Source organism: Trematomus bernacchii, unplaced genomic scaffold, assembly GCF_902827165.1.
Source record: "Trematomus bernacchii unplaced genomic scaffold, fTreBer1.1, whole genome shotgun sequence".
In the NCBI taxonomy this organism is placed as follows: domain Eukaryota; kingdom Metazoa; phylum Chordata; class Actinopteri; order Perciformes; family Nototheniidae; genus Trematomus; species Trematomus bernacchii.
The window spans coordinates 15,370,060-15,378,379 of NW_022987739.1; the positions used below are offsets into that span (position 1 = coordinate 15,370,060).

General features: G+C 38.6%; 1 non-coding gene across 1 annotated transcript; it reads right to left on the reverse strand.

Annotated features, from left to right (window-relative positions):
* Positions 1-1,347: 1,347 nt before the first annotated feature.
* On the reverse strand, positions 1,348-1,418 carry trnag-ccc. The gene has a single exon. It is a non-coding gene; the product is annotated as a tRNA-Gly (tRNA).
* Between the last annotated feature and the right edge of the window lie 6,902 nt (positions 1,419-8,320).

Sequence of the window (8,320 nt, forward strand, 5' to 3'; positions counted from 1 at the left end):
AAAAGGCACACACATATCCACTAGATTATGTACATCTTTTAGTAAAAAGTGAGATGATTGTTTTAGTTTTACTCCTACTCTTGTTTGACTTTTGTTGTATCTCCTCTTTATATCTTAATGCTATAATCCTGTTTCTTAATATGTGTAGACTACAGGCCCACAAATACTTACTAAGTATATTTGATAGAAAATAAACTTGTTTCCTTTAATTTTAAAACAAATTAACAAAAGATGCACACCTCATTCAAGAAAAAAATATTCCTATTTTTTTTAATATATAAGATAACATTGTAATGCTTGCTTCACATTTGTATTGGTTAGCTGAATGACTTGGTAGCATGACAGTTGATATTGGTTATGATGAATTACATGAATGTCCTCACCGCTGCTCTTTGCCACCTCTTCTCAGCTGGTCTTGGGTCAGCCTCAAACCATTCAAAGGAAATGTTTTGGTGACAGCTGCTCATAAGACTCCTCAGTTTAGACATCATCATGATGAAGAAAATAATCATCTAATCAGAAAGAAAAAGAGGAAGAACAGCACAAGCCAGAAGGTTACAATAAGGCCATTAATGTACTATCCACATGTATGCCTCGCACTTTCAAAGCTCTAAACAAGGATGATCACCGGGGCTCAAAATGGCAACTCAGTAATCATCTAAAGTAGAAACAGAAATAATTTTAGACGTAAACAGAGCTGACTTACTCACTGGCCGCATCAGAGCTTAAGCTTTAGAGTCTCTGGGCATCCATCCATCTCCAGACAGGAAACGCTCCAGGGACAAACTAGCTAGACCCAGTTCGTTTTAATGCATGTCAGACCCCTGTGATCATACAGCTATGAAAGAAGAGCGAGAAAGAAGAACAGAAAGAAACAGAGTAAAAAGGCAAAGAAGCTCACATTGCTCAGGTGTCACAGACGGGCATGAAAACACAGCTTTAGGCTAAATAATATCTGTTGACCTATATGAACATTGCAGCATTATTTGAAATGGCCCTTACAATAATAATATTAAAATAAAAAAATGTATGACCTTTACACAGGATTGAAGCATCAAAATGCGGCCCTGTGCAAATGGCTTAGTAGGCCCATTTACTTAGTTACATTACTTTCTCACACATGTATGAATATAAATTCTGAACAACCACTATGCATCCTTAGATATAAAGAAGTTGACTCTTGTTTTTAGTTGCTCTCAATGTACGCTCAACAGAACAAGTAAATAAGTTGATATGATGCTAAACGTAGGACTATAATGTACAGATGTCTACAAGAAAAACATATAGAGACTTGTATTTATAGATATGTATGCAATCTATACCAAAAACACCAATAACCAAAACACATGCACCGCCCGGGAATCGAACACGGGTCGCAAGAATGGGAATCTTGCATGATACCACTACACTAGCGGCGCAGATACGCTTAATGCTCTTTATAAAATGAAAGACCTAAAGGAATCTCATTAGTATATAAAATCACATTTAAACTCTCTCTCAAATACAAAGATAGGCTTCCATATGCCAAAAATCGTAAAACGTGATATGTTACGAATTGTATGCAATAATAGACTACGGCTGAAAACTATCGACGGCGTCTCCTCGCTCAAACGCGTTTTCGCTGCGCACACAGTACAAAGTCGGGACACGCAGCTCATATATTGTCCTGCTAATGCTACCCTTTTAGTAACAAATCCACGTTGAAATCGGCTAGCTTCTAGCAGCCGGTTTCGGAGCTGCTATTGACTTGTATTAAGGTGCATTCAAGCTCTATTCAGAACATGTCTATTGGTAGTGTTCAAGTTGCCATGAAATGTTCAAATGTATTATTGTAAACCTAAACAAGTGTACAGTTGTTTCATAAAGAATAAATATAAGAGAGGAAATGATAACCTACGTTAAAACATCATGGGATTTATTATTATTTTACAATGGTTTCAAGTTGGAATCAATACTGGAATGTCACTGTATTGGCATATACGCTCTACTACATTTCTGGTATCATCGTGACCCTACTCAAAACATAATGTACAACTCATTTGAGGTCTGCTTGATTAAAAAATATATTTCTTATTTGTGAATTCACTCTCAAAGCCTGAGACCTGAGGTTGATATAAATGTGTGCCACATTTCATTGGCAATCTAATAGATTTCAGTGTGGCCAAAAGTGGTGGGCTGTCAATGTCACAGATTGACATACTTTACTTTGCCATCCATAAAGCCACGCTGCAAGAAATGTGAAAATGATTGTATCAAAGCAGATCTAATAAATGAATGGAAATTCTGTCTCTTGGTACTTTAGCTCATATGTAATTAATGTTGAGCTTGTACTTAGAAAATCCATGTCACAGTCAATTAAAGAGCAGCAACACTGGCAAAACTGAGTCTGCACAAACAAGAAAAAGGAAAAAACAGACTGGGAGATGGATCTGATTACAACTGGTATTTAGACCCACTAGCTATAAAGAGATAGCATGTCGTAATTACAGGGAACAAGCTTCAAAACATGAATACAGAGAAAACATGAAGAAGCTGCCAGATAATACTTAGGGAATCATATGAAGCATTATCTGCTAGCCCTATTGGATTATAATTAGCTACATTAGCTGGAGAACAACAAAGGAAGAAGAAAGTGATATTGGATTTTTTTTTACAAGTAACAGGTAAGGTCGACTGCACACACACATACAGACACACACACAGACAGACAGACACACACACACAAACACACACTGACTCACACACTCTTCTCCTCTGCTGCCACCAATTTCTCTGAATACATTTGCTACATGTGTGTCTGAGCACGGGGCATACAGTTACCATGGCAACTTGAGTCTTTGAAGTTTTTTGCCCCCCTTTTTTACAGCTGGATATGAGAACCAGATCTGCTCTGTTCTCTGCTCAGTTTTTCTCCCCCTCCTCCTTCTCTCAGTCTTTCACTCCCTTTGCTACATCAAAAAATTATCTTTGAAGACTTAAGCCGATTCCAAGTCAAACCCAATGCTATTTCTGGCTCTATTCAAAACTGTGGCTGTGGCTCTGTGCAGTGCTGTGTTTGACATCTGTGTGTGTGTGTGTGTGTGTGTGTGTGTGTGTGTGTCGCCCAACACACATAAACAACATGGTGATTACAAAGCTGCCTGCTGGTCGGGACCGATAATAATAAATGTTGTTTCATGTATTTGAATATGTGTACATTTGTGTGTATGACTGTGTGTTTAATACAAGTACAAACACAAACCTAAACAAATATATATCAAAAGAGGAGGGGAGAGAGGAGATGAAAGGAGCAGAGAGGGGATAACAGGAAGAGGGAGATGGGAGGAAATGAAGAAGAGAGGAGAGGAGCTCGGGAAATATGCTGTGTTGTGTGTGACTGTCATCCTGTTTTCACACAGGTATATATAAAATATTAATCAGAACATTCACAGAAAGCTTACACTACACTTGTACACAGATCTCTGATTTTCAAATCCTGGGTATCAATGTATATACGTATATTGGCTTATTATTGGCTTATCATTAAGACTGGGAGCGGTGGAAATCAGCTAAAAACAAAACATGGCAAGCTGTTTCTATTTCAAGGGTTCAAAATAGAAAAAGCTAACTATCTTCTGACTGTAACCTCTCATATGTACTGAGGCCAGCGACATGAGACTTGTTGTTATCCTCTCATCTGACTCTTGGCAAGGAATTGAACAAGTATTTCCCAAAAATGTCAGACTAGTGCATGACATTACCGCTGCAGTTGCTTTAAATACTGCAAAGGCATCCATTCACACCGTTAACACCAGGAAATAGGGGACCAATCATAATCACATATCTGATCTCCACAATGATTATGCACAGTGGAGTTGAAAGAGACCTTGAGCCTAATGTGCACAACACACTTGCAGCCTTCAATCCACATCAGGACATTTTCACAAAGGCAGTTCTGTGGAGACTGCAGTATTTCATCAGTCACAGTGTAAGAGGCAAATAAAAGACGGAGCATTTCTCAGAGCACAGCACTGTTTGGATGACTTACTGCCTGCTATAAAAAGCAAACCTCCCTCAAGCCATTTCTTCCATTTATTTGTTCAAATGAATGACATGGTGACCCAGCACAATTCCACCCTACACAAGAATCCCCATGCAATATTTCTCTTTAATAATTATAAAAAAGGCTGATGTTGGAGTCCAGCTATAGTTTCATCAGCATTCCAGCCTCAAGTCATGCTTTTTCTTGTCTCCAGCTAACAGATACGTTTCAGGCTCAAAATCTCTGATGAAAGTGTTTCAAGATCAGAGGAACAACATGAGGCTGCATTTAGTTTTTGGGTGGATTTACCCTTTGATGGCACTGGTGCATTCCTCCACCATGACAAGATGTATTATAGTGTAACATCTCCTGCAGAGTTTGGGCTGCCCACTATACAATTAGTCTTTCTTTCATCACTGTCATAGTCCACATGCCACGCGTTGTCTCACTGGGTGGTCTGATCACACTTGCATCATTTATTGCAGAAGACGAGAATTTGAAAACAAAAACACAAGAAGAAGAAAAATGTTCTGATTCAACCCACCCAAACAAAAATAAATCCTATACACTGCATTTTTTAAAAATGTTCAATGCATATTACGTTTTTAAAGTTTTATTGTTATTGTAAATACATTAATAATTATAATGCGTAGATAAGAGCAGCAAACAAAGATCATTTAAATCTGTATTACTATGTTTTTATTCTCTTTGCGCAATCACTTTGACCAATTTATAAAATGTAGGAAAAATACTGACATTTTTATTAATTTTTAATAAATAATAGGTTATTTATAGAGATATAAATGTTATAGGGTAATGACAAAAAATAAACAGTATATGTATGATATAAACAAATGTTTTATAAAATATATATAAATATTAAAAATATATTCTTAAAGATATAGAAAAGGCCATGCTGTAAACGTGGGTTTTAAGATTACATTTAATATTGTGCAGTAACAAATCAAATGTTTTTTATTTACTTTCTATCGATTGTTTCAGCACATCTGTTGTCATGGATGCAGTCATTTTTAAGTAAGTACATCTGTTGTGATGGATGCAGTCATTTTTAAGTAAGTGTCTCAAATTTCAATTTCAAATGTAATATTTTTCAGCATTTTGGAACTTAAAAAACCATGTCATTCAAAACATGTCAAGAACATACTGTAATGTCACTTCACATAATGCCAGAGAGCAACTTGTAGCTTGCAGTGTTTTTTGGATTGAACTTTATACACAACAATCTGTGTTATGTCAATGTTAACATTTGTTTGAGCAACTATACAGTGGCTCATGTCAATCCTCCACAGTAATCTCATATTTTTTGAAATCGTAGTACTTTCTGAAGGAACCTGAGAACCATCCACATACTTTAAATTGGAAAGATTTCCACACATTTGCTGATGTGAGGTGACAAATGTAAGTTATGTGTTTTAAAATCACTTCTAATCTGCAGTTGATTTTTTAAAGTATTTTTGTTTTGATGCAGAATATTCTGTGTTTTGTAACATAAACTTTATGTATGATTAATTGACTCGCTCTTTAATTTCAAAGTGACCTAGAATCTCTAGGCTCCAGGGGCCAAACTGACCTCCCCCTGCGGCCTCAGGCCAGGAGGGGCCCCACCGTGGAGAGATCTTATGGCGCATTTCCACTACACGGTCGGCCTCGGCCACACTCGGTACGGCTCGGTACGGCTTGGCCGCGTTGGGCCTTAACAGGGCCGACTCACTTCATGCTGCGCTTCCATTACAGTTTAGGAACTGGGGTAGTTACTATAGTAACGCAGTGTAGGCGGAGCCGTGACGTCATCTTCAATGAGAAATCCAGAAACACAACACAGCCGTTAGCTGTGAGCACTCGGAGCTCACAGCTCCTTATATATGTTCAGAAACTCGACAAAAGTTAAACAAGTACACACCACAGACTGCCTGTGTCATGGTGAATACAGTCGCTGCTTTATTTATGTCTGTATAGGCCGTTGTTGTGAGTGTGGACGGTCGGGGCATATACTGCGTTAGGTTAGCCAATCTCCATCTAGAAAAACATGAATTTTAAAAGGTTTTTCGCCTGCCGTCTGTCTGCAGACTTGACAAAGCATTAATTCATGGTTTTTACTAACCGGTATCAGTATGTTGTTACTTCGGCATCATTTTGAAACGTGTATTACAATTAAATCACGGTCAAATATGTCCATCTTGTTGTAGTTCTAGCCCTCTTGCCAGCGCTCCTCTCTCTAGTTTAGCATACTCAGCCCGACTCAGCCCTGTTTGTTGGCCCCGATAGAACCACAATTTTCTAGGGCCAGAAAAGAGGGGAAAAAGTGGCGCCGCGCCGTGCCGCGCCGGAACGAGGCCTAGTGGAAGCACAACCAAAAAAGGGGACGGCACGACACGGCACGCTTAAAGCGAGCTACGCGCTGCAATGGAAATGCGCCATTAAAGGCTGAGTGGAACCAGACTTGGGGGTTTTGTTGAAAAGTAGTTGAAGTGGAGAAGGGGGGGGGGGGATGAATAAAGAGTGGCAGGGCTTGCCCTTAGAGCCCCACCAGTGACGCAAACAGATGGAAAGCATTAAAGCTTCATTCCACCACAAAGATGGATGGATTATTAGATAGAGAGTCTGTGTGGAGTGGAGGAGAGGGGAGGAGAAAAGTGAAGGAGAGCGATTGGGAGAGGAAAGGAGAAGGTGAGTGGGGGTAGAGGGGGGGAGGAATAATAGAAAAAGGGGGAAAGAGTGTATTCAATTTAAACGGTTACATATTGTACAATGCAAAGTAAAATCCGAGAGATAATTCAATTATTGGTTTTAAGAGGAAGCCAGGACAATACAGACTGTATACATGATATGGAGGAGCTGACCTTTTTACATTAATTGATTTAGTATGATTTAGTGATTACAAGTTAAGCAAATAGCAAATAGTTTTGCTCCTGTCTAGTAGAAGTCTGGCTGTTTTTGTCCTAGTTGCGCAGTGATTCTATTTTATCAGTGAATCCCAATGGAGGTGAAATTGTAGCTGTGATGTTTGTTCTTTGTGGAGTTGGGGCAGCTGCCTGTCAGTGTGCATGTAGGCCTGGCTGATGAGTGTCCCAGGCTAAACCAAGAGTGGCCTATCAGTACATCAGGTCTTCAGGACTACTTGGGTGGAATCCCTCTGCCTTGAAAATATGCCTGCATCCCAAAACAGATTGAAGTCATGAATAAAGTGGATCACTTTTAGACCGCAGGTTTTGCCGAGCCATTCACTGATAAGAGACTGTTGAATATGTTGATCCCACTGTTGGCAGTATGACTTTGGGCTGTGTTTATGTGCTCCAATCTGAAAAACGTACTCATCAACAAGTAGACAATCACAACTCAGAGTATAGCAAAAAGTGGACCATTTAAAACAACTTAAGAGTATTATACCGTGGTTGGTTGCAACCAAAACAGAGCGAAAAGTGAGTGAATACTGGACAAACATTCATCAGCGGACCAGAAACAAAACTCCACATGAATGTTCTTCCGCTGCCCGCAACTAGTGGCAACAAAATCAGTTATTGTAGGTTTTAATGGCCCAAAACATATCAATCAGCATAGCAATATCATCTTAAATGTAGGAAGCCTAAAGCAAGTCTCTATTTACACAAAATATAAATGTGCACATTGTTGAGAACATGCAGTAATGTGTGTTCTTTTACTTTTAGCATGTTGTGGAAAAATATATGTACACATCCTTCTTTGTCCACATGCACCATTTATAGGTATGGTACTCGCTGTGGGCTATTTATGTCCTTAATCCCAGAACTATACTATACATTTTGATAAGACCACCACATCATCATCAAAACTATTCATTTTATTCCCAACAGTTGAATAATAAAAAAAAACAATACTACTCTCACGCCCATTGTGGAAAGAAGTACTCATATCCTTTACTTTAGTAAAAGTGCCAATTAATGTAAAATAAACAAGTCCTGTAGTTCAAAATGAGATTACGGACAGATATACCAGCGCCATAGAGTAGCCTACATTAAAATGTAAGTGGTAAGGAATAATTCTTTACAATTATCATACCGATCACATAAATGTACTTAATTGAAAGAATAGGAGATGTATAAAATGGAAATACTCAATCAAAGTATGTTTACCTGGTGTACTTATTTTATTTCACTACTGATCATGCGTGCTGATGTAACAAGGGCTAGCAGGACGTTTAGCAGAAGGACTGGAAACAGTAAACTGGTACCAGTGCCTCTAAAGCGCTACACTATATCTTTTAATTTAATCTGTAATCTGTGTTTAAAACTGAAATGTGAC